Source organism: Arachis stenosperma, chromosome 6, assembly GCF_014773155.1.
Source record: "Arachis stenosperma cultivar V10309 chromosome 6, arast.V10309.gnm1.PFL2, whole genome shotgun sequence".
NCBI lineage: Eukaryota > Viridiplantae > Streptophyta > Magnoliopsida > Fabales > Fabaceae > Arachis > Arachis stenosperma.
This window is the reverse complement of record NC_080382.1, coordinates 105,821,683-105,848,523: the sequence shown is the minus strand read 5'-3', so window position 1 is coordinate 105,848,523 and position 26,841 is coordinate 105,821,683. Positions and strand designations below refer to the sequence as shown.

Genomic DNA, 26,841 nt, shown 5'->3' with positions numbered 1-26,841 from the left:
GCTCAGGTGCTGCAGGAGGAGCTGTCGATGAAGGGGGAGCTGTGGCCGTAGAGGAGGAAGGTGTTGCTGTAGGGGCTGACTGTCCAGCTGTCCCCACTACTGCTCTAGCCCTAGAACGGCGTCTAGCTGGCGGCCTCTCATGTACCCAACCACCCCAAGGAATAGTAACCTCTCTGTCATCTGCATCAGGGGGTGGTGGTAACACATCATCATCTAACCAAGGGACCTCGGCTAGGGCAGCCATACTCGTGACCAAAGTAGGAAATGGAAGTAGGCCACGAATATGCGCCCGCCACATGCACTGCCGGATAAGTCGGGGAAAATAAGCATCCTTCCCCTCCATGACACACCCAATCAGCAGAAGCATCTCCATCGGGATCTCAGAGAAGTGAGTGGTAGGCAAGACGTAGTGGGCAAAGATCATCTGCCAAGTCCTGGCCTCTCTAGTCAAGTGAGCAAATAGCATCCCCTTAGGCTTGGTATTGTTTGCATCCATAACCCATGTGGCATCTGGTAAGCCAATCACGCTCCTAAGTGCCTCATAATCAAAAGTCATGCTGTGTATGGCCAACTCAGCCTGCTGATGGGCGCAGGTGCCATCAGGAATATGGCGGCACTGTAAAGCCTCCTCTATGGCAGTCTCAGTAATCATGATCTCTCTACCCCTCAACTGAACCGAATCCAAAGTCGGACGGAAGAAGTTGCAATAAAATTCCTTCACCCAAGATATGTTGATATCCCCCAAATCTCGGTCAACAAAGTCTATACCCAACTCAAGGATCCGACTAGTAATGGACCGTCGGACATCATTGGGGAGAACAAGCTTCTTCTCGGTATTAAGTTTTGTTGTCCGATACTTGGAAAGTCGAAGCTCACAGTAGAGATTGGGGAACTTGGTCGGGTCAGTAGAAGGTAACAGCTGATTTTCTTTTTCTTCGTCATTTAGAGGATTCGTAGCATAATTCTTGTAAATGGAGGGAATAGAGGGGGTAGAGTGTTTCCTTTTCTTGGAAGAGGTAGCTATAGCCTTTCCTTTATCCGACATCCTGAAAAAGAAATATAATAGAATATAAGCAATTAAGCATGTAGCACAAAGCAAGGAAAGCACAATCAAGATGTAAGAATAGATGACAAGCAAACATGATGTGAGTGGGACTTGAAATATGGCCAACAAATAAGAACAGAGAACACAGCCATATCCCAAGAATTCAATGTTCACTAATGAGCACAATTCATAAAGAATAAGTATGTTCATCATCAATACTCAAAGAATGGTTAAAAGAGTTAAAATGCAAGTTGGGAAGGAAAGGGGGCAGTGAGTTAGAGAAAAAGAAATGATGTTAAAAATTAGGAGCATGATGAGAGGTGAACATTTCAAGCATACAAATCATGGTCACAGCATATCATGCAAATCCCGGAAGTCGAAAACAACGAAAGGTAGCCCAAATTCGTAATAGAGATCAAAATGAAATTAAATTTCTCGAAAATTGGGCAGCATCTCGGCTTAAAATTGGACGTTCCCGGATTGCAAAATGGCACAAACAATCAAGATTACAATATCATTTATTCAAAGCAACAACAAGATAGCCTCCAGGGAACACAGAATGCACACAGAGCAACTCAAACGTGGCACTTAGCAACCAAATGAACAAGCAGAAAATAAACACAAACAGAGCACTTATCAGGCCTAGAATCCTCTATCCAGCCCTAGCTACCTAACCGTAATTATTTCTAACTAATCCTAACATGCAGAACTCAAATTCTAACTAATTAACAGAAAATTACAGAAGCTAATCAAAATTTGAACAGTTAAAAACAAACAGAGTATGAAAAGGGACCTGGGAGCGGGAGAGGAACTATAAAGGAAAGGAGAATTGGGATTGGAGTGGCAGAGGCAGAAGCTCGCACCGCCGTGGACGGTGGCGGCGAAGATGGCCGGCTGCGGTGGTGTGACCGAAAGGAAGAGGAGAGAGTGAGTGGATGAGAGAGAGAGAAAGACCGAAGTGAATGGATGAGAGAGAGAATGAGTGGGGTTGATGGGGAAGGATGGCGGCCGCGGTGGTAGCGGCGACGGCGGTTGCCGCGGCGGTGAGGTGAACTGGATGAGTGAGAGGGAGAGAGAGAGAGAGAGAGAGGTTGGGTGGTGATGATAGAGGAAGAGAGGGTGGCCGTCCGGTGGTGGCTGCCGATGGAGCAACAGCGGCGGCCGAAGTGGGAAGAAGAAGATAGAAATGGTGTGAAGGGGGGAAGTGCGCGACTGCGCAGCGCTCGTCGCGTGTTAGGGTTATCCCCTAATTTGAATCGACGCGGGCGCGCACCCTGCGCGTCCGCGTACATTGAGAAAAAATAGAGATCCACGCGTGAGCGTGCAGCGCGCTCTAGCGTGGATTGGCAGATTATACAAGGGCGCGTGCGCGTACAGTGCGCGCACGCGTACATGGAGTTGGGCCTGAGGCTTAGAGTGGGCTTGATGCATGCCCAACTCTCGGGGCAAAGGCCTAGAGTGGCGGCATCATGTAAGGGCGCGCGCGCCCGCGTACATTGATGAGTTGCTAGTAGGCTGGTGCACGAAATTGCAATCACACTTTTGCAATCCCGCACAACTAACCAGCAAGTGCACTGGGTCGTCCAAGTAATACCTTACGTGAGTAAGGGTCGATCCCACAGAGATTGTCGGCTTGAAGCAAGCTATGGTTATCTTGTAACTCTTAGTCAGGATATCAATAATTATCAGGGTTGATTGTAAAAAGCAAAAAAACATGAAATAAGTACTTGTTTTTCAGTAATGGAGAACAGGTTGAGGTTTTGGAGATGCTCTGTCTTCTGAACCTCTGCTTTCCTACTGTCTTCTTCTTCAAACACGCAAGGCTCCTTCCATGGCAAGCTGTATGTAGGGTTTCACCGTTGTCAATGGCTACCTCCCATCCTCTCAGTGAAAATGTTCAACGCGCTCTGTCACAGCACGGCTAATCATCTGTCGGTTCTCAATTGGGTTGGAATAGAATCCAGTGATTCTTTTGCATCTGTCACTAACGCCCAGCCCTCAGGAGTTTGAAGCTCGTCACAGTCATTCAATCATTGAATCCTACTCAGAATACCACAGACAAGGTTTAGACCTTCCGGATTCTCTTAAATGCCGCCATCAATTCTAGCTTATACCACGAAGATTCCGATTAAAGAATCCAAGAGATATCTACTCAATCTAAGGTAGAACGGAGGTGGTTGTCAGGCACACATTCATAGTTGAGAATGATGATGAGTGTCACGGATCATCACATTCATCAGGGTTAAGAACAAGTGATATCTTAGAATGGAAGCAAGCATGATTGAATGAAAAACAGTAGTAATTGCATTAATCCATCAAGACACAGCAGAGCTCCTCACCCCCAACCATGGGGTTTAGAGACTCATGCTGTAGAAGATACAATGAGAAACGTGTAAAGTGTCATGAGGTACAGATACAATGTCAAAAGATCCTATTAATAGTGAACTAGTAACCTAGGATTTACAGAAATGAGTAAATGACAGAAAAATCCACTTCCGGGCCCACTTGGTGTGTGCTTAGGCTAAGCATTGAAGCATTTTCGTGTAGAGACTCTTCTTGGAGTTAAACGCCAGCTTTTGTGCCAGTTTGGGCGTTTAACTCCAATTTTTATGCCAGTTCCAGCGTTAAACGCTGGGAATTCTGAAGCTGATTTGCAACGCCGGTTTGGGCCATCAAATCTCGGGCAAAGTATAAACTATTATATATTGCTGGAAAGCCCAGGATGTCTACTTTCTAACGCTGTTGAGAGCGCGCCAATTGGGCTTCTGTAGCTCCAGAAAATCCACTTCGAGTGCAGGGAGGTCAGAATCCAACAGCATCTGCAGTCCTTTTAGCCTCTGAATCAGATTTTTGCTCAGATCCCTCAATTTCAGCCAGAAAATACCTGAAATCACAGAAAAACACACAAACTCATAGTAAAGCCCAGAAAAGTAAATTTTAACTAAAAACTAATGAAAATGTAATAAAAACTAACTAAATTATACTAAAAACATACTGAGAATAATGCCAAAAAGCGTATAAATTATCCGCTCATCACAACACCAAACTTAAATTGTTGCTTGTCCCCAAGCAACTGAAAATCAAAATAGAATAAAACGAAGAGAATATACTATAGACTCCAAAATATCAAAGAAACTTAGCTCCAATTAGATGAGCGGGACTAGTAGCTTTTTGCTTCCGAACAGTTTTGGCATCTCGCTTTATCCTTTGAAGTTCAGAATGATTGGCATTCATAGGAACTCAGAACTCAGATAGTGTTATTGATTCTCCTAGTTAAGTATGATGATTCTTGAACATAGCTATTGTATGAGTCTCGGCTGTGGCCCAAAGCACTCTGTCTTCTAGTATTACCACCGGATACATACATGCCACAAACACATACTTGGGTGAACCTTTTCAGATTGTGACTCAGCTTTGCTAGAGTCCCCAATTAGAGGTGTCCAGGGTTCTTAAGCACACTCTTTTTGCCTTGGATCACAACTTTATTTCTTTCTTTTTCTTCTTCTTTTTTTTCGTTTTTTTTTTTCATTCACTGCTTTTTCTTGCTTCAAGAATCAATTTGATGATTTTTCAGATCCTCAATAACAGTTCTCCCTTTCCATCATTCTTTCAAGAGCCAACAATTTTAACATTCTTAAAACAACAAATTCAAAAGACATATGCACTGTTCAAGCATTCATTCAAAAAACAAAAAGTATTGTCACCACATCAAACTAATTCAACTAGTTTTAGAGATGAATTCGAAATCCTGTACTTCTTGTTCTTTTGTGATTAAAGCATTTTTCATTTAAGAGAGGTGATGGATTCATAGGACATTCATAGCCTTAAGACATGAACTTTAAATTAAATTTTTTTTTAATCATGAATTAAGAACAAGACTCAAAAATAGATATAAGATAAGACTAATAGTAATAGAAAACAAAAAATTTAAATAGGCTCCTAATGATAGAGGTTATCACAGAGTTAGGACTCAACAACCTTGATTTTGAGAAGTGGATGCTCCCTCCACTTGAGGGGAGAGCTTTTGGCGTTTCATCTCTTGAAGTTCACGCCCCTGCTTCTCTTGTTCCTTCAGCAATTTGCAGAGCATGCAGTTCTGATTCTGCTGTTCTTCCTTAAGTTGCTCCATAGTTTCTTGCAACTTGGTGATAGATGCTTCTAGGCTGGCCCAGTAGTCAATTTCAAGAAATTCAGGGAGGAACTCCTGCGCCCTCTTTTTGATAGAGTTGTCTTGCATTTGTCCTTCCATTGACTTCTTGGTGATTGGATGTTCAATGGGTATGAATTCATCTACTCCCATTTTTACCCCAGCCTCTTTACAGAGCAAGGAGATCAAGCTTGGGTAAGCCAGTTTGGCTTCAGTGGAATTCTTATTTGCAATTGTGTAGATCTTACAAGCAATCAGATGATGAACCTCCACTTCTTTTCCAAGCATAATGCAATGAATCATCACTGCTCTCTTGATAGTAACCTCAGAACGGTTGCTAGTGGGTAATATGGAACGCCCAATAAAGTCTAGCCAACCTCTTGCAATTGGTTTGAGGTCTCCCCTCTTGAGTTGATTTGGGACACCTTTTGAATTGGTTATCCATTTAGTTCCAGGGAGGCATATGTCCTCTAGAACTTGATCCAACCCTTTATCTGCTCTCACCATCCTCCTATTAAAGGATTCAGGATCATCTTGCAGTTGAGGCAATTTGAAGACCTCTCTTATTTTGTCCAGATGGAAGTAAATAATTCTCCCTCTGACCATGGTTCTGTAGGTATGAAAAGCAGTTCCAGTCATTCTCTACTTATCTGTCAGCCACAGATTTGAGTAGAATTCCTGAACCATGTTCCTTCCAACCTTTGTCTCAGGGTTGGTTAGAACTTCCCATCCTCTGTTTCGAATTTGCTCTTGGATCTCCGGATATTCATCTTCTTTCAGATTGAATTTGACTTCCGGGATCACTGACCTCAGACCCATTATTTTGTGGTAATGGTCTGCATGTTCTTTGGTTAAGAACTTCTCTTGACTCCAAACATCCTTTGGATTATTCTCTTTATTGCCTCTTGAATTGGTTTGTTTTCCCCTAGGAGCCATGATCTTGATAAATCTTAGCCTAGTGATCACGGAAAGCACACCAAACTTAGAGGTTTGCTTGTCCTCAAGCAAAAGAAGGCAAAGAGGGGAGAGAGGAGGAGAGCAAATTTGAATGGTGTGGGGAAGGAGGGTGGCCGAACGTGTTTAAATAGGAGAGGAGGAGAAATTTTCGAAAATTGGAAGGAGATTTGAGAAGATATAGAAAAAAATTTGAGGAGATAATTGAGTTTTTGAAAGAGTCTAGGAAAGGATTTGAAATAGATTTGAAGAAGATTCTAATTTTTGAAATTGGAAGGTGAATGATGAAAGTTTGTAATGTGTTTATGTAAAAAAATATGGATTAAAACAAGAAAGTTTGAAAAAATTTGAAGTGGGAACAAAATCTCCTCCCCCTGCCTTTCTGGCGTTAAACGCCCAGAATGGTATCCATTCTGGCGTTTAACGCCCATTTGTTGGCCTATTTGGGCGTTTAACGCCCAGCCAGGTATCCTGGCTGGCGTTAAACGCCAGAAATCCCTTTATCACTAGGCGTTTTGCTAAACGCCCAGGATGCTGCACACCTGGCGTTAAACGCCCAGAATGGTGCCCATTCTGACGTTTAACGCCCAAAGTACCCCTTACTGGCGTTTTTTCGCCAGTAAGCTCTTTTTCTCTGCTTTTCGCACTTAATCCTTCTGTAACTCTGTGAATTCCTTCAATTTTGATAATTGCCCTTTAAGAATATGTATCAAACCTTGATTAAACAGAACAGATACCCTTCTAATCACTGGGTTGCCTCCCAGCAAGCACTTCTTTATTGTCTTTAGCTGGACCTTCACTGAAAATCACTCAAGTCTCAGTTTTGAGCATTCTTGCTCAAAATTGCTTTCAAGATAATGCTTGATCCTCTGTCCATTAACAATGAACTTCTTGTCAGAATCAGTATCCCGAAGCTCAACATATCCATATGGTGATACTCCTGTAATCACATACGGACCCCTCTAGCGGGATTTAAGTTTTCCTGGGAACAATCTGAGCCTAGAGTTGAAGAGCAGAACTTTTTGTCCTGGCTCAAAGACTCTGGATGACAACTTCTTGTCATGCCACTTCTTTCCCTTTTTCTTATAAATCTTTGTATTTTCAAAGGCACTGAGTCTAAATTCATCTAGCTCATTTAGCTGGAGCAATCTTTTTTCACCAGCTAACTTAGCATCCAGGTTTAGGAATCTGGTTGCCCAGTAGGCTTTATGTTCCAGTTCCACGGGCAGATCACAGGCCTTGCCATACACAAGTTGGTATGGAGAGGTTCCTATTGGAGTCTTGAATGCTGTTCTGTATGCCCACAGAGCATCATCCAAGCTCTTTGCCCAATCCTTTCTACGGGCAATTACAGTCCGTTCTAGGATTCTTTTTAGCTCTCTGTTAGAGACTTCAGCTTGCCCATTTGTCTGTGGATGATACGGGGTTGCCACTTTGTGGCTAATTCCATATCGGAACATAGCATAGTAGAGCTGTTTATTGCAGAAATGAGTACCCCCATCACTGATTAGGACTCTGGGAACACCAAATCTGCTGAAGATGTGTTTCTGAAGGAATTTCAGCACGGTCTTAGTATCATTAGTGGGTGTAGCAATTGCTTCTACCCACTTAGATACATAGTCCACTGCCACCAGAATGTAAGTGTTTGAGTATGATGGTGGGAACGGACCCATGAAGTCAATCCCCCATACATCAAACAATTCAATCTCTAAGATCCCTTGTTGAGGCATGGCGTATCCGTGAGGTAAGTTACCAGCTCTTTGGCAGCTGTCACAGTTACGCACAAACTCTCGGGCATCTCTATAGAGAGTAGGCCAGTAGAAGCCACATTGGAGGACCTTAGTGGCTGTTCGCTCACTTCCAAAATGTCCCCCATACTGTGATCCATGGAAGTGCCATAGGATCCTTTGTGCTTCCTCTCTGGGTACACATCTGCGGATTATTCCGTCTGCACATCTCTTAAAGAGATATGGCTCATCCCATAGGTAGTACTTGGCATCTGAAATTAATTTCTTTCTTTGCACCCTACTGTACTCCTGGGGTATGAACCTCACAGCTTTGTAATTTACAATATCTGCAAACCATGGAGCTTCCTGAATGGCAAAGAGTTGCTCATCTGGGAAAGTCTCAGAGATCTCAGTAGAAGGGAGGGACGCCCCAGCTACTGGTTCTATTCGGGACAGATGATCAGCTACTTGGTTCTCTGTCCCTTTTCTGTCTCTTATTTCTATATCAAACTCTTGCAGAAGCAACACCCATCTTATGAGCCTGGGTTTTGAATCCTGCTTTGTGAGTAAGTACTTAAGAGCAGCATGGTCAGTGTACACAATCACCTTTGACCCTACTAGATAGGATCTAAACTTGTCAATGGCATAGACCACTGCAAGTAACTCTTTTTCTGTGGTTGTGTAATTCTTCTGTGCATCATTTAGAACACGACTGGCATAGTAAATGACATGCAGAAGCTTGTTATGCCTCTGTCCCAACACTGCACCAATAGCATGGTCACTGGCATCACACATTAGTTCGAATGGCAATGTCCAGTCTGGTGCAGAGATGACTGGTGCTGTGACCAGCTTAGCTTTCAGGGTCTCAAATGCCTGCAGACACTGTGTGTCAAACACAAATGGTGTGTCAGCAGCTAGCAGGTTGCTCAGAGGTTTTGCAATTTTCGAAAAATCCTTTATAAACCTTCTATAGAATCCTGCATGCCCCAGAAAGCTTCTGATTGCCTTAACATTGGCAGGTGGTGGTAATTTTTCAATTACCTCTACCTTTGCTTTATCCACCTCTATTCCCTTGCTTGAAATTTTATGCCCAAGGACAATTCCTTCAGTTACCATAAAGTGACATTTCTCCCAATTTAAAACCAGGTTAGTCTCTTGGCACCTTTTCAGGACGAGTGCTAGGTGATTAAGACAGGAGCTGAATGAGTCTCCATATACTGAGAAGTCATCCATGAAGACTTCTAGGAATTTCTCCACCATATCAGAGAAGATGGATAACATGCATCTCTGAAAAGTTGCAGGAGCATTACACAAACCAAAAGGCATTCTCCTGTAGGCAAACACGCCAGAGGGACAAGTGAATGTTGTTTTCTCTTGGTCCTGAGGGTCTACTGTAATTTGGTTGTAGCCTGAATAGCCATCCAAAAAGCAATAATAATCATGACCAGCTAGTCTTTCTAGCATTTGGTCTATGAATGGCAAAGGAAAATGATCCTTTCTGGTGGCTGTATTGAGCCTTCTGTAGTCAATGCACATGCGCCACCCTGTGACTGTTCTTGTAGGAACCAGTTCATTTTTTTCATTATGAACTACTGTCATGCCTCCCTTCTTGGGGACAACTTGGACAGGGCTCACCCAGGGGCTATCAGAAATAGGATAAATAATTCCAGCCTCTAGTAATTTAGTGACCTCCTTCTGCACCACCTCCTTCATGGCTGGATTTAGCCGCCTTTGTGGTTGGACCACTGGTTTGGCATTATCCTCCAATAGGATCTTGTGCATGCATCTTGCTGGGCTAATGCCCTTAAGATCACTTATGGACCACCCAAGAGCTGTCTTGTGTGTCCTTAGCACTTGAATCAGTGCTTCCTCTTCCTGTGGATTTAAAGCAGAGCTTATAATCACTGGAAAAGTGTCACCCTCTCCCAGAAATGCATACTTCAGGGATGGTGGTAGTGGTTTGAGTTCAGGTTTGGGAGGCTTATCCTCCTCCTGAGGAATTTTCAAAAATTCTTTTGTTTTCTCTGGTCCTTCCTGATCAGGCTGAGCATCCTTGAAGATGTCCTCAAGCTCTGATTCTAGACTTTCAGTCATATTGATCTCTTCCACCAAAGAGTCAATAATGTCAGCGCACATGCAGTCATTTGATGTGTCTGGATGCTGCATAGCTTTTACAGCATTCAACTTGAACTCATCCTCATTGACTCTCAGGGTTACTTCCCCTTTTTGTACATCAATGAGAGTTCGTCCAGTTGCTAGGAAAGGTCTTCCTAGAATGAGAGTTGCACTCTTGTGCTCTTCCATTTCCAGCACTACAAAGTCAGTTGGAAAGGCAAATGGCCCAACCTTGACAACATGTCCTCAATTATGCCTGATGGATATTTAATGGAGCCATTAGCAAGTTGGAGGCATATCCGGGTTGGTTTGACTTCTTCAGTCAACCCAAGCTTCCTGATAGTGGATGCAGGTATTAGATTGATGCTTGCTCCAAGGTCACACAGGGCTGTCTTGGTGCAAGCACCTTCTAATGTACATGGTATCATAAAGCTTCCTGGATCTTGAAGCTTTTCTGGTAAGCTTTTCAGAATGACTGCACTGCATTCTTCAGTGAGAAATACTTTTTCAGTTTCTCTCCAATCCTTCTTATGGCTTAAGATTTCCTTCATGAATTTAGCATAAGAAGGTATTTGCTCAAGTGCCTCTGCAAACGGAATCTTTATTTCCAGAGTCCTTAGATAGTCTGCAAAGCGGGCAAATTGCTTATCCTGTTTCGCTTGGCGGAGTTTCTGAGGATAGGGCATCTTGGCTTTATATTCTTCAACCTTGGTTGCTGCAGGTTTATTCCTTACAGAAGTGGTTGGAGAAGCCTTTTTAGAGGGGTTACTATCAGCACTCGCAGGTGTCTGGTTCCCCTCTGGCGTTTGAATGCCAGGATTGGGTGGAAAATGGGCGTTTAACGCCAACTTTTCCCCCTTTTCTGGCGTTTGAACACCAGAACTGGGCAGAGAATGGGCGTTTAACGCCAGCTTTCCCCCCTTTTCTGGCGTTTGAACGCCAATAGTATTCCTCTCTGGGCTCTTACTGTCCTCAGAGGAATTTTGGATAGTGGTTTGGCCATCCTCTGTCAATTGTTCCTTTATTGACTTTTTGCTACTTTGAGCAGTGTTATTCAATGTCTTCCCACTCCTCAGTTGAACTGCTTGGCATTCTTCTGTTATCTGTTTAGATAGCTGCTATTTTGCCTGATTCAACTGTGATTCTATGTTCTTGTTAGCAATTTTAGTCCCTTGAAGCATCTCTTTAAATTCTGCTAACTGTTTTGTCATCAGGTGTAATTGTTGATTAAGCTCAACCATCTGTTCTTGAGGATTAGGATCAGTGGCTAATGCCATAACTTCTTCTTGTGTAGAGGACTCATTGCTAGAGTACAAATGTTAATTTCTAGCAACAGTATCTATAAGCTCTTGAGCCTCCTCAATCGTCTTCCTCATATGTATAGATCCACCAGCTGAGTAGTCTAGAGACATCTGAGCTTTTTCTGTAAGCCCATAGTAGAAGATGTCTAACTGTACCCACTCTGAAAACATTTCAGAGGGGCATTTTCTTAGCATACCTCTATACCTCTCCCAGGCATTATAAAGGGATTCATTATCCTCTTGTTTAAAGCCTTGGATGTCCAGCCTTAGCTGTGTCATCCTTTTTGGAGGGTAAAATTGATTCAGGAATTTGTTTGATAACTGTTTCCATGTCTTTATGCTTGCTGTAGGTTGGTTATTTAACCACCTCTTAGCTTGATCTTTTACAGCAAATGGAAACAGTAATAATCTGTAGACATCCTAATCCACCTCTTTATCACGTACTGTGTCAGCAAGTTGTAAGAATTGTGCCAGAAACTCAGTAGGTTCTTCCTGTGGAAGACCGGAATACTGGCAATTTTGCTGCACCATGATAATGAGTTGAGGGTTTAGCTCAAAGCTGCTTGCTTTGATGGGAGGTATACAGATGCTACTCCCATATGCAGCTGTAATGGGGTTAGCATATGACCCCAGAGTCCTTTTGGACTGTTCATTCCCACTTATGTCCATGATGGAGAAAAGGGAATTGATGTGAATAGTAATCAAGATATATATGTATATATATTTTTTTGAAAAGAGGAAAGATAAAAACAACAAAGAGACACCAAACTTAAAATTTTTCAGAAAATCAAACATGAATTTTCGAAAACCTAAAGAAAAACACAAAGAAGACACCAAACTTAGAATTTTTAAAAGATCAAAAAGGGACTAAGAACAAGTAATTTTGAAAAATTAAAAGAAAAACAAAAGCATGCAATTGACACCAAACTTAAAATATGAAATTATACTCACATAAAAGACTCTAAACCAATAAAAATAAAACAGTCCTAATCTAAGCAACAAAATAAACCGTTAGTTGTCCAAACTCAAACAATCCCCGGCAACGGCGCCAAAAACTTGGTGCACGAAATTGCAATCACACTTTTGCAATCTCGCACAACTAACCAGCAAGTGCACTAGGTCGTCCAAGTAATACCTTACGTGAGTAAGGGTCGATCCCACGGAGATTGTCGGCTTGAAGCAAGCTATGGTTATCTTGTAACTCTTAGTCAGGATATCAATAATTATTAGGGTTGATTGTAAAAAGCAAAAAAACATGAAATAAGTACTTGTTTTGCAGTAATGGAGAACAGGTTGAGGTTTTGGAGATGCTCTGTCTTCTGAACCTCTGCTTTCCTACTGTCTTCTTCTTCAAACACGCAAGGCTCCTTCCATGGCAAGCTGTATGTAGGGTTTCACCGTTGTCAATGGCTACCTCCCATCCTCTCAGTGAAAATGTTCAACGCGCTCTGTCACAGCACGGCTAATCATCTGTCGGTTCTCAATCGGGTTGGAATAGAATCCAGTGATTCTTTTGCGTCTGTCACTAACGCCCAGCCCTCAGGAGTTTGAAGCTCGTCACAGTCATTCAATCATTGAATCCTACTTAGAATACCACAGACAAGGTTTAGACCTTCCGGATTCTCTTGAATGCCGCCATCAATTCTGGCTTATACCACGAAGATTCCGATTAAAGAATCCAAGAGATATCTACTCAATCTAAGGTAGAACGGAGGTGGTTGTCAGGCACACGTTCATAGTTGAGAATGATGATGAGTGTCACGGATCATCACATTCATCAGGGTTAAGAACAAGTGATATCTTAGAATGGAAGCAAGCATGATTGAATGAAAAACAGTAGTAATTGCATTAATCCATCAAGACACAGCAGAGCTCCTCACCCCCAACCATGGAGTTTAGAGACTCATGCTGTAGAAGATACAATGAGAAACGTGTAAAGTGTCATGAGGTACAGATACAATGTCAAAAGATCCTATTAATAGTGAACTAGTAACCTAGGGTTTATAGAAATGAGTAAATGACAGAAAAATCCACTTTCGGGCCCACTTGGTGTGTGCTTGGGCTGAGCATTGAAGTATTTTCGTGTAGAGACTCTTCTTGGAGTTAAACGCCAGCTTTTTTCCCATCTCATGTTTCGCTCCGCTTAGCCCTACCCCCCCCCCCCCAGGGGTATTTTAGTGATAGGTTCTATAGGAACGGGACGATCCTATTTGGTCAAATACCTAGCGACAAATTGTTGTTGTTGAAACTTCTAAGGAACTCTTGTGGATGAAAAAAATTTCTACAAGAGTTAGGCATCAATCAAGAGAAGTTCGTGTTATTTTGTGACTGTCAGAGTGTTATCCATCTCAGCAAGAATCCAACGTTTCATTCCAGATCGAAGTACATAGAGGTGAGATATAATTGGATACGTCAAGCGCTTGAGATGAAGTCATATGCACTTGAGAAGATCCATACTGATGATAATGGTTCATATATGATGACTAAGAGTTTACCTGCAGTGAAATTTGATTCCTGCAAAAAGAAAGCGGGTTTGGTGGAGCAACCTATTCCCACTTGAATTGGTGAGGGGGAGATTTGTTGGGTCCCCAACTAAGTGGAACCTACATATTAAAAACAAAAAAAATTAAAGAAACAAAGTGGCATATAGCCACGGAATGAAGAGAGAGAGAATAAGGCTCTCTTCTTTGAAAAAGAAAAAAAGAAACAGTAAGGGGAGAGAAGGGGTTTTCGGCGCCGAAGAAAAGAAGGAAATTGGGAGAAAAGAGCAATGCTATTTTGATCCGATTGAACCAGTAAACTTATTCCGTTTCTTATGAAATTTTAGTATGTTATTCTTGGTGTAGAGATGAACATTAGGATATAAGTTGCTAGTTGTATTGCCTTCTTTTTTGTCTGAGTTGAGATACCCACTTTGTAGAGGGTTTATGTTGATTCCATCAGTTTTGATGATGTATTTTGTTGATTGTTGAGATGCCCTAGTGTCACTATAGGAAGACTGTTTGTGTACCCATTATTCTGATAGTAGAAGATTTTACTGGACTAGATCCCGTGGATTTTTTGTCCCTCTTTTTGGGGGTTTTTTCACATTAAAATTCTGGTGTCTGATTATTTAATTTCTGTCATTATATTTGCTGCTTGGAGTATCTTTGGTATTGCCTATTTAATCGCATAGATTGTGAACAGTGGCGGAGCTTAGTTCAGACAAGGGGTGGCCATGGCCCCCCCAAACTTTTATTAAAAAAATTAGTAATACTTTTTTAAAAAATAAAAAATAGTTCAGTTGGCTCAAATATTTTATTATGACTTAAAATACCAAAGTTTAATATTCATCTCTTGCTTTTATTGTACAATAATTTTTAGTTTTAAACATTCAAAACATATTGGATTTTTGAACTGAATTGACTGTATTTGCATTTCGCAGGTCTCTATTCAATAAGCAACACTCCCTCTACGTTTGAGTTCAAATATAAAAAATTAGGTATTTTTTATTTATGTAATTTAATATTATTTTATATTTTACTGCTTATTTAATTTAATTTTTTATATGATAATTAGAATATTCAATCAGTATTGATATTATTGTATTTGTATAAACTGATAAAAAAATTCAATAAATATTATAAATTTTAATATTTGTCTTTTTAATTTCTTTTTTACATATTTTACCGGATATATATTCAAATTTCTATATAAAATAGTCATAAAAAATCAAAGAGTTGATGATGCATTTTTTAAGAAGAAGGCTAATATTCAAGAAGGAAAACATATAACTTTTATAATATCATCACCTGTAGATAGTTTTTCTACTTTAATGAATCACGAAAAAAGTAAGATACAACATTCAAAAGTTTAAAAAATTACATCTGATGAGTTTGATCTTAATTATTTAGAACGATACCCTGAAAAATGACTTCAAATTTGGCAATATTACCCAAATCAGAGAAATGTTAGACGAGCTTATCTTAAATGGGATCCATATCAAAAGTATTTTGACAATTATCTTCTGTCTGGCCCCCCCAAAATTTCATTTCAAGTTCCGCCACTGATTGTGAAAAAATTATTTTTTGTGATTCCGTGGTTAGACAGGTTCTTGTTTGAACCTTTGTTAAGATTTTTCCAACATGTTTTAATTAGGAAACTATTATTTTTAAAATATTTGTTAACAGGTAAAAAAAATAAATGTAAAAAAGAAAATAAAAAGAAAATTGGGTCAGCTAGCTTTGAAATAGCATTGAACTTTGCAGTCCCGTAACTTGAGGTAGTGTCTCAAACTTATTACTTGATATTCGGATCTAAAGTAATTGTTTGCCACAGTTATCTACTGGTAATAATGTTCCAATGAAGCAAACTTTGTCTTAATAAATTCAAAGCCAAAATTGAAAAAACAAAGAAACCAGTAGTTGAATTGGATATAGAATTGAATTTGAGAAGAAAGAACAATATAATGGCTTTTCCTAATAAGGGTTCTTATTACTATTGCAGTGTTCTCTGCCTCTACATTATTATCATAGTGGCTAATTCTCTTGCTTTTCAATGTTCTGCTGCTGCTTCTTCTTCTAATAATAATGATCAGATTTCAACTTTAGTTGTGAATGCTTCTATTGCATCTAGAAGGAGAATGCCAGATACTTTATTTGGAATATTTTTTGAGGTGGGAAAAGGATTATACTGCCGCTGCTTATTCTTCAATTTTTCACATCTTTGAAAATTATCATTTGATTATTATTTTTATACTAACAATATGTACAATATTAATACAGGGGACATTATTTGTACTTTAAAAAGAAGACACATTCATATTCATATTCATATTCACATCTTAAAGGAAGATAGAAAAAATATTCCATGCGATTATGAGAATTCAATGAGAGGGAAAAAAAAACTTGAACTCTATATTTCTCAAATAATGCTCATTTGCAGAGGAATTAGAAATTATTTAATTGATCTTAAGCAGTGATTCTAACTTTAATTAATTAGTGTTAATCAAATTTGAATTTCTTTTGCAGGAGATCAATCATGCTGGAGCTGGAGGATTGTGGGCTGAGCTTGTGAGTAATAGAGGTCATTAGTTTAATTTCCATGTTCTCTACTTGCATAGATTTCATAGATATGATTGATATGGAAAATTAAACTAATAAATAGAGGTTTTGTTAATGCATAGATTAGTTTCATTCTGATTGCTTAAACCAAAAATAAAAATTAACAACTTTATTGAATATTTTACACATTTCTTTTTTACTAGTTCCTTAGAATGTAGTATTTTAATTAATAAAACTCCTTAAAATAAAAAATATCCATGTTGAGTTAGTTTTGATGATTTAAAATTGTTATTGAAGAAAATTATCAGTGAGAGAGTTTATTTCATCACCCAAAATTAAAAGTGAGATAATTCAACACTGTTTAGTTTTTCTTCTAATTGCAGTATTATTTTTAACATAAGCATACTTGGGTTAATTAGATTGCATTTTATGATGGATATTTTTTGTTGCAGGTTTTGAAGCTGGGGGCACCCAAGTTCCATCAAATATTAAACCTTGGAGTATAGTTGGAGAAGAATCATGTATTTTAGTGCAAACAGAACTCAATTCTTGCTTTGAACGCAATAAGGTTGCATTGAGAATGCATGTGTTATGTGATGATATTAATTGCCCTTCCGGCGGTGTTGGTATCTCTAATCCCGGTTACTGGGGCATGGTGAGATTATTTAATTAATAATAATAATAATAATAAAATATGAATAATGATAATACATTAAAGGTTATATTAAAATTAACAAGTCATAGATTCAATTTTTGGATTAACAAAATATTTTTTGTAAATTATATATATTTAAGATATTTTGGAAAAATCATATTGCCTTACATATATTATCATCATCAATTATTCTTCATCATCAAATTTGTGACTTTTGACTTTTGAGACAGCAATTGAACAGTTTTTTCTTTCAACATAATTCAATAATATATGAGTAAAAGGTAGTATTTGCATGTCTGGTCCATGAAATTAAATTATTCAATCAGAATTTATTAAATGTTTGTGTTTGTATATATGCAGTTGAGTTTTCCTCCTTCCACTATTAATGAGTTAAGATTTTGCTTCTTCAGTCGACAATATAACAAAATATTAATAATTATTTCAGAACATTGAGCAAGGGAAGAAGTACAAAGTTGTGTTCTATGTCCGTTCAGCAGGACCAATAGATATCACAGTATCATTCAAAAATGCACAAGGTGGAGGGATATTGGCTTCTACTAATATCCAGTGAGCACTTTTTGATTAATTTTTAAAATAAATATATTTAAATAATATTTCATCTCTTAATTTAAAAATTAAATTGCTATAAAAATAAAAGTCCAATAAATATATCTAATATTGTACCACTTAGTATTTATAAAATTAAAATTATATTAGATAGAGTGATAGACATTCAGAAGTCTCAATGTTTATATAATAAGTGCTTTACTTTCTTTAATAAACAATTATATGATATTATTGGTGGATATATTTATTTATTGAACATTATTACAATTTTTTAATGTTTTTATTTTTCCTGTGTTTAATCAAGAACTATAATAGTGTTTAATATTTTTATTTAAAATATTTTAATAATCAAATAATATTGATAATAACGATGAAAATAATAATTTGTTTTTAATTTATTTTTAATATCAATTAGATTAATATGCCTACATACTTCACAATAATATTAAACAAAAATGATGACAAATAGAAACTTAAAAAAAAATGTCTTGTGAAGTTGAGTAATTAAATAAAAAGATATTTAAATAAACAATTAAATGAAATAAGTGTAACAATAAGTATACCGAGCGTGACAATAGCCTCTAATACTATTATTTTCATCATCATACCTATAATTGATCATCTGTGATATTGGTGCAGAGAAACTGCATCAGAAGTCTCAAACTGGAAAAGGATAGAGAATACGTTGGAGGCGAATGGATCAAGTGCTAATTCAACCATTCAAATAACAACCACCAAGAAAGGCGTCATATGGTTGGACCAAGTTTCTGCCATGCCCCTTGACACGTTTAATGTATGTCATAATAATAATAATAATAATAATAATAATAATTTTGGAAAAATAATAATAATAATATTAATAATAACCACCAAACAAACTAACCAATTACTTAATTATTGTCCATGCTCAAGAAAAATTATGATTTCTGCTCTATTAGCTATCTTGGTAATTCTAACAAAATTATTTTGAACATATCTACTAACAAAATATACAACCAAAATTTATTACATATATCTCATTGTTCATGAAATATATTTATATTTTTTTAGAATATATCTAGTTGGTAGCATAAATGAGATATATTTAAAATGACGATGTTATTAGGAGTCTATTGAAAGATCGTAATCTACTAGAAGTAGAATAATATACTGTAAATCAAGTTGTTCAGCAAACCAATAACTAGTACTTACCTTGAACGAAGATGTGTAGACCGTGGAGGAGCCCCCTAATATGTCTTACCAGATTTTATCTCTCTCGTGGAGTTAAAACACAACCTCAAAAATTCTGAACATGTCTCATGTCTCTTCAAAAAAAGTTCTGATCACGGCATCAATAATCAACTCTGGACTAGACACATGGACTGTGTATTACCCAACAGCTGAGTGGACTATTGTGTCACGAGTACTCCAGTCGAAGGCCTTGGCATGGATGTCCCTACATAGGGAGCTAGCTAGGTCGAGTTCGGCTGATGTGGTAGTGGTACTGGTGGTGGCAGTAGTATTGACTTATGCTATCGATTGTCTCCAAATTCCTCATACCAGTCAAACTTCGCCTCCTCCTCGACTGCACCTCTAGCTTGATTCTCCTCTCCTTCATCCTGTCTCATCTCCCATCCTCTCTACTTTATGTCTCCTCCCCTCCCACTCCTACCATCATGTTGTGGTTGCTGAGTCCCTAGTTGCCTGCGAGGTGGTGTATCTGACGACAACTACAAGTCAACTCTAGGCTGAGTGGTTGTGTGTCGCATGTTGTCTGGTAGACGCGTGCAAGTCGAGGATCGTCCAGTACATCATCATGAAGAATCGAACCCTACAGGCTCCAAGCCACTAGCTGAAGTGATCTTGGGTGGGCTTGGAATCTGGCTTGTGATGTGTTATGACCATGCACTGCTCTATCCTGTGAATTTTTCACATATTATATTATTTCGTCAATCTATTGGGACACCACATGTTGTCACCCCTCGTACCTAGTGGTAATAAAAAAAATCTTTACACATTGACAAGATCATGTAGAATTGGTTAGTCTGATCCCAACTGCCTCTTTACCCTGTCTTGACATAGTTGAAGCAAATTGTCGTCGGGACGTCGCTTGGGTCACCAATCTTGGCGAGGTTAACAATCCCACTATGGTGAAAGTAGCCAAGAACTCACCTTGGTTGGCTAAGCCAAGGATGCACCTCTTAATCTCAAAGAGTCTAGAGAAAAATAAGCACACAACTTATTTAAATATATAACTCAATCAATTCAACTCATAAATAAAAGGGGTACATACGCATATTTATACTAGTAGGGGAGGAGGATCTTTCATGACTCAGGCGATGTAAGACTAACTCATAACACAATATAATAATATATGCTAAACTAGACTACTTTAATTAACCACACAAACATAAAGATACATGCTCTCGCATCATTCTCCCTGGGTTGGAAAGGGCTCTTGCATTCCTCCCTAGGTTGAAAAAGGCTCATCTTGTATTGGTGAAAGATTTCATTAGTGAGTGTATTTAAAATATGTGAAAAGGCATAGCTCAGCTTGATTCTTTTGACCATCTACATGTTGTAACGGAGTTAATATGATCTTCTTGCCATCTTTGATAAAGGAGTATGTATTTTTTAAACCATAATGAATATCTCGACAATCATATTGGCAAGGACGTCCTAACAGTAAATGACACGCGTCCATCGAGATGACGTCACACCATACTTTATCCTTGTATTTGCTTCCCATAGAAAATTGGACACAACATCGCCTTGTTACTTTAACTTCATTCTTCTTTTTTAACCAATGCAACTTGTTAGGATGAGGATGTAACTCGGTTGGAAGTTTCAGTTTGTCTACCATATAATTTGAAACAACACTTTCACAATTTTTGCTGTCTATGATGACCTTGCAAACCTTCTCTTCAATAGTGCATCTTGTGTGAAAGATGTTGTGGCGTCGCCAACTCTCGTCTTCTATTACCCTTGCAGTATTCAAGTTTCGACAAACTACTAAAGCTTCTTCACAATCGGGTGGAACTTCTTCAATAGCATAGCCAACCTCACCTTCCTCCTCTTGCTTCTGAATTGGTTCTTTATTAACCTCTTCCTCGATAAGAGTGATAAGAGTGATAACCCTCGGTTACTTCTTGTTGAACATCAAGGATGACTTCTTTGTCCTTCGGCGACTGAGTGTTATTCCTTGGTGTTCTTTGCTTTTCAATCTTTAATGACTGCCTAATGACATCATCGTGTTATTCCTTGGTGTTCTTTGCTTTTCAATCTTTAATGACTGCCTAATGACATCATCCAAGGTCCAATATGGTTGCAGCTGAACGACACCAGAAATTTCTGTGTTCAGTCCTCCAAGATAATGAGCAATTGTTTGTTCTTCAGGCTCTTGAATGTCACACTTCATACGCAGCTCTTCGAAGTCCATTGTATATTCTTCTACAAATAACGACTTTTGCCTCAAATTATGAAATTTGATGAAGGTGTCTTGCTTGTAACGTTCAGGAAGGAACTTGCGCTTGAGCTCACGACGCAGTTTATCCCATGTCTTGATCTTTCTTCTTCCTTCTCTTTCTCGCTGACGCTTGAGATTCTCCCACCAAACTGAAGCAAGCTTCTTCAACTTGATTGCTACAAGCTTCACGCGCTTGTCGTCTGAACACTCTTTCTACTATGCAAAGCCAGTTGATGAAATCATCTGGTTGGAGACTCCCTTCAAACTCAGGAACATCAATTTTGATTCCTAAGTCTTTAACTTTGTGAGCCATGTTGTGTCGTGCTCTTCATGTGGACAAATCTTCAGACGAAGAAGAATAATGAAATGGATTTGCATTATCTTCTTCACTAGAAGAACTACCATCACTCTGCCTGCCATGATTATTTTGAGCAGCTTCATGCTTTACAAGTTGCTCTTGCAACTCCTTAACTTGACGGCGTAACTCCTCCATTTCAATCTCTTGAGTAGTTCTACGCTTTAGAGCCATCTTTTACTACTATGCAATAATGAGGATGATGCTTGGTGTTGATGTTATGATGATGCACAATAATGATGGGAATGCACCAATGATGATGGGAATGAATGATAATCACCAACAGAAAAGGCACCAAAAGAAGAGAAAAGAACAATATTATCCGGAACTTCGCAGCAGACAATCCATACTGACAACGACTCGTACCAACAGTGAGAGAACCGCACTAAAGATCGTACCCACGAACCAAATAAAATTTTACTAGAGCAAGTCGAGGACCGACCTTGCTCTGATACCAAACTGACGACGGGACGTCGCTTGGGCCACCAATCTTGGCGAGGTTTACAACCCCACTATGGTGAAAGTAGCCAAGAACCTACCTTGGTTGGCTAAGTCAAGGATGCAACTCTTACTCTCAAAAAGTCTAGAGGAAAATAAGCACACAGCTTATTTAAATATATAACTCAATCAATTAAACTCATAAATAAAAGGGGTACATATGCATATTTATACTAGTAGGGGAGGAGGAATTTTCATGACTCGAGCGATGTGGGACTAACTCATAACACAATATAATAATATATGCTAAACTAGACTACTTTAATTAACGACACAAACATAAAAATACATGCTCCCATATCATTCTTCCTGGGTTAGAAAGGGCTCCTCCATTACAAATTGTCAATTTTTACCTGGTCAAGCCCATGGTATCCAACATGTGGTGTCACCTCAATAGTCATCCCTCCCTGTGATCCTAGCTATGTTGTGCTAGACTTGACAACTGGTTACCAATTAACATCATTTGTAAGTTTCTATCATCAAATAATCGATGATATTTAAAATTCAACTTTTAAATTATAAATTTATATCTCATATCCAAGGGAAAAACAAGGACATCTCTTTGGTTAGGTCCACAATCAAAGAACCTATGGTATATCCAACTAATCTGCAATGGGATGCAGTTAACAATGTCTGTAGTGTCCCGGTACATAGTAACCTATAGGTCCACACTAGGACCACTGAACCCATGACAACTACTTCTAATTGTCAAAATCTGCTAGCATTGACAACCACTGAATATGGTCAAGTATATTCGACTTATCTGTTGTCATCTGTTGTCAATTATTCCCCGATTAGCATCACCATGTACCACCGTGCATATTGACGCAGTATTTAGGATCAACATTCAGCATCAACAATAATATGTTGTATCCTCTCCCTAAACCATGTAAGCTTGATGGAAAATACTTCCTTCTTAACGTGTGGTTCTATGGGCGGTCTATCTCCAAGAATATCCTCCACGGTTCCACCCAATCCCAAGTAGGACGATGGTACCAGGTCTAAAAATCTCTCATGCACCCACTTACTGGATTATCATTTGTATACGATCAGAGATGATAAACTATGTCTTGGAGTATGATAATACAGTCACCCATAGTTCTAGGATAGGTGGAATGTGTAAATCTCTGAGCATCGCCTCTCAACAAAAATTGATAGCATATTATCGAAGGAGTCCTTTAACATCGTACCACGCAGAGTCTTATGCTTAAGTCATAAAACAGAAGTGGTAAGGTATTACGACCTCTAAAGATAATATATATATATATATATATATATATATATATAGTTGAAAAAATTTTATATCTTGTAGTCTTTGAAGAAAAAAGTAAAATAAAGTCATTAAACCAAAAAGCGCAACGCTCGTGAATAACGTTTACTTCACTCCCAAGTTATCATCCCTTCCTAACTTCACCTTATCACTAGGCATACCACTAAGGTCTAGGGGCTAAAGGAGTAAAAACAGAGGTTTAAAGGTTCGAAATTGGGGTTTAAAATACAAAAATTAACTTTGCTGAAAACAGGGGTCACGCGTACGCGTGGGCATGCTTTTTTCATTGCTCGCGTACGCAAGCACCTTGACGCGTATGCGAGATGCCCAACCCAAAAGGCTTGGTCGCGTATGCAAGTTATGCAAAATGGCAAAAATGTTGAATGTTGCAGAATTTTTAGTTTTGCACTCCGAACTTCCGACGAGCATAACTTTTTTATTTTAAAACCTTTTTCATCTGTTCTTTAAACGGCGTAAACTTCACGGACCCAATTTTCATATAAAAAAAGTTTGAAATAATTCGGGGGTCCGGAAGCCGAGTTATGGCTTGTTGAAGTTTGGCAAAAAATCAGTTTTTCTCAACAAAACTCAAACCTCTATTTTTACCAATTTCTTTTACCAAAATCAAACTTTTACCACTCAAAATGACACCATCCACATCCAACACAGCCCATATCCTATTACAACCATCCATACCTCAAATTAATTATACTTATCTCAAAAATCTCAATTATACACACACAATTCTCAATTTATCAATATTCATATATTCTTATTCATTTTTCTCATTCATCAAACTATTTCACCAACCACAATCACATTCATATCATGATTCACTAAATCTAATCAAGTAGCACCAATTCTACATACATTGTCAACTAAATCACCAAACATGCTCTAAACTCGTAATTCAACTTATCCTAGGTCGTCTAGCCTAAGATTTCACAAGACATTATATATTAAATATGAAAAACCAAAATTATACCTTGGTCGATTCCTCGATAAAGCCCGAAACACCTCACAATACAACATTTTCCAAGCTTCCAAGACTCCGAAATCTCACCCAACAGCCCTATAGCCTCCAAAGCTCAACCTAAACTCCACATTCTCAAACTTGACTCCACCAATAATAATTTTCAATCTATTATCATAACTACTACTATAATCAAAATAGAGTTCACTAATTCAACATATATACCAAGGGTTTGAGGGTGCTTACCTTCCCCACAACTCAAACAAGCTAAACCCGACAAAACCCACAAGCTAATTCGAACCTAAACACCAAAATCATACAAAATTTAACATGCATTCACATTGAATTTTGAAATTGGGGAGGAGGACATTAAAACTGAGAAATGAGTTTCATACCTAATTGAGGATTGGGCTTTGTAGAGCTCGTCGCGCTAGTCGCATGGTTACAAACAGTGTGGTAATCAGAACTCGGAGTGAGAAGTTATGTGAAATTGAAAATCAAGCCAAGGGTTTGAACTCCTCATTCTCTCTCCTTATGATTCCCCAGCGTGGAAGAACATCAAGGAAGGAGGAAGAATGAGCTAAGCTCATTGGGTTAAATGAGTTGTGTTGGGCCTTTGGACTCAGTTTGTTTAGTTCGGCCCGTTCGGTCCAATTTTAGACCAAATTCTTTGAAATTCAAGTCAAAATTCTTATTTTAATTAGCTCTATCTTAAGCTATTAAATTCATATTTCTAATTTTTTTAAATAATAATTAATTTATAAATTAATTATCTACTAATTTTACGAATTTTACAACTCTCTAATAAATTAGTACTACGTGATCAAACCATACTTCAAGACAAAACCTTAGGACCTATTTTTATGGTCGATTTTTTCGTTAGAAAAATCTGACTTTAACTCAAATATCACTAATCAAAATATATTGTCTAAGTTATTGTAGGAAAAATCTAACAGTGATTGATATACTTTTTTTTCGTAAAATTACTATTGGATTCTTTGACAACTAATCTCACGCTAAATTAAACACTAGTTAGCATTATATTTTATAACAGATATATCGTCAGAATATCAAATCTGACGGTAATATTTTAAAATTTTATATTTAGTTTATTTTCATCGATAAAATCTTCATGACTTTTTATAAATTTCTTAGTGTATTGAAACTTATTTTTCTTGTAGTTGAGCTTAAGGTTAGTGGTATAATTAGGTCTCTTGTCAAAAATAAATAGTTAAATAACAAGAAAATTACTTAAACTTAGCTAGGTATTACATTTTAAAATTTAATATCAAAGTAAATTCAAAATACTTTTAATAATGGGTCAAATATTTAAAATTAATGAGACACCTATTATATTTATATTATATAATATATATATATATATATATATATATATATATATATATATATATATATATATATATATATATATACCCACATTGGGTATGTAGTATGATTTTTTATTCTTTCCATAAATTAATAAGTCTTTAAATTTGGATATTGGCAAAGGGACATGGTTTCCGAAAAGACTTAGTCAACATGCTGATAGAGTTGAAACCAGCCTTTATTAGATTTCCAGGTATATAAGCTATTGTAATATTTTTTTACGCAATATATGATTTAATTTTATTCTCTTATTGATGCTATGCAAATAAATAATGATTGTTGATTGTTGTTGTTGTTGCAAGAGGTGGTTGCTTCGTAGAAGGACAAAGACTAAGTAATGCATTTAGGTGGAAAGAGAGTGTTGGGCCATGGGAGCAGAGACCAGGCCACTTTGGCGATGTTTGGAATTATTGGACTGATGATGCTTTTGGTTATTTTGAGGCTCTTCAAGTAAGTTTATTTGTATACTTTATAGAGGTGTTTGGTATTGAAATTAGAGAAACACTATATGTAATTATGTACTCTTTTTTATATATATATAATTTTAGTATTAAAAGTGATTGATAGAAAGTAAAGGAAGATAAAAAATATATATATATTATACTATAAAAAAATATATACAACAAAAATATAAACAGAAAATTGTATAATTTTTTTTTTTAAATTGACTATGACAACTATTTTTTCTTTTGTAGCTAGCAGAGGACATTGGTGCAAAACCAATATGGGTCTTTAACAATGGTAATTTTTCAAATTCAAGTTTCACCTTTTTTAAGTGAGTAGCAATTATGGTTGAATTAATTATTGAGAAATTCTTAGATATTTTCAGTGTACATTAGTACTTTACAGAATAAAATAAATAATAAATAATACAGAACAAAAGTGTTAGTGCACACAAAAAATTATCTTAATTATTATCTGCTTGTGTGTATTCTTTTGAAGGTATTAGCCATACTGATGAAGTTGATACAAGCGCCATCAAGCCTTTTGTGCAAGTACGTTAGTTTTTTAGTCTTTATTCCACTTTGTCGTCGAATCTAATCAAATGATAATAACGTTGGTGATACTATTATCACCTAAGCACATAAAAAGAGTTCTAGAAGAAAAGTTCACTAGGGGAATGCTTCATGATAAGTAACATTAGTTGCCACCCCACTTTTAATTTTGTTGACTTCATTTGGCTCTCAGTACGGTATTCTTAGGGATGATAAATGGGCCAAAACTCACCGATTCGACCTAAATAACTCGCTAAATAAAAATAGAGTAGGTTAAAAAATTTGAGATGGTCATAATAAAATTCGTTTAACTTGCACCGCTTAATTTATGGGTTTTGGTGAATTCGGCAGGAGTAAAATGGGTTT

At 37.8% G+C, this 26,841-nt stretch overlaps 1 pseudogene; it reads left to right on the top strand.

Moving 5' to 3' along the window:
- Nucleotides 1-2,046: 2,046 nt before the first annotated feature.
- The window catches only part of LOC130934365 (alpha-L-arabinofuranosidase 2-like), a 36,569-nt pseudogene continuing 11,774 nt past the window's right edge, over nt 2,047-26,841 (top strand).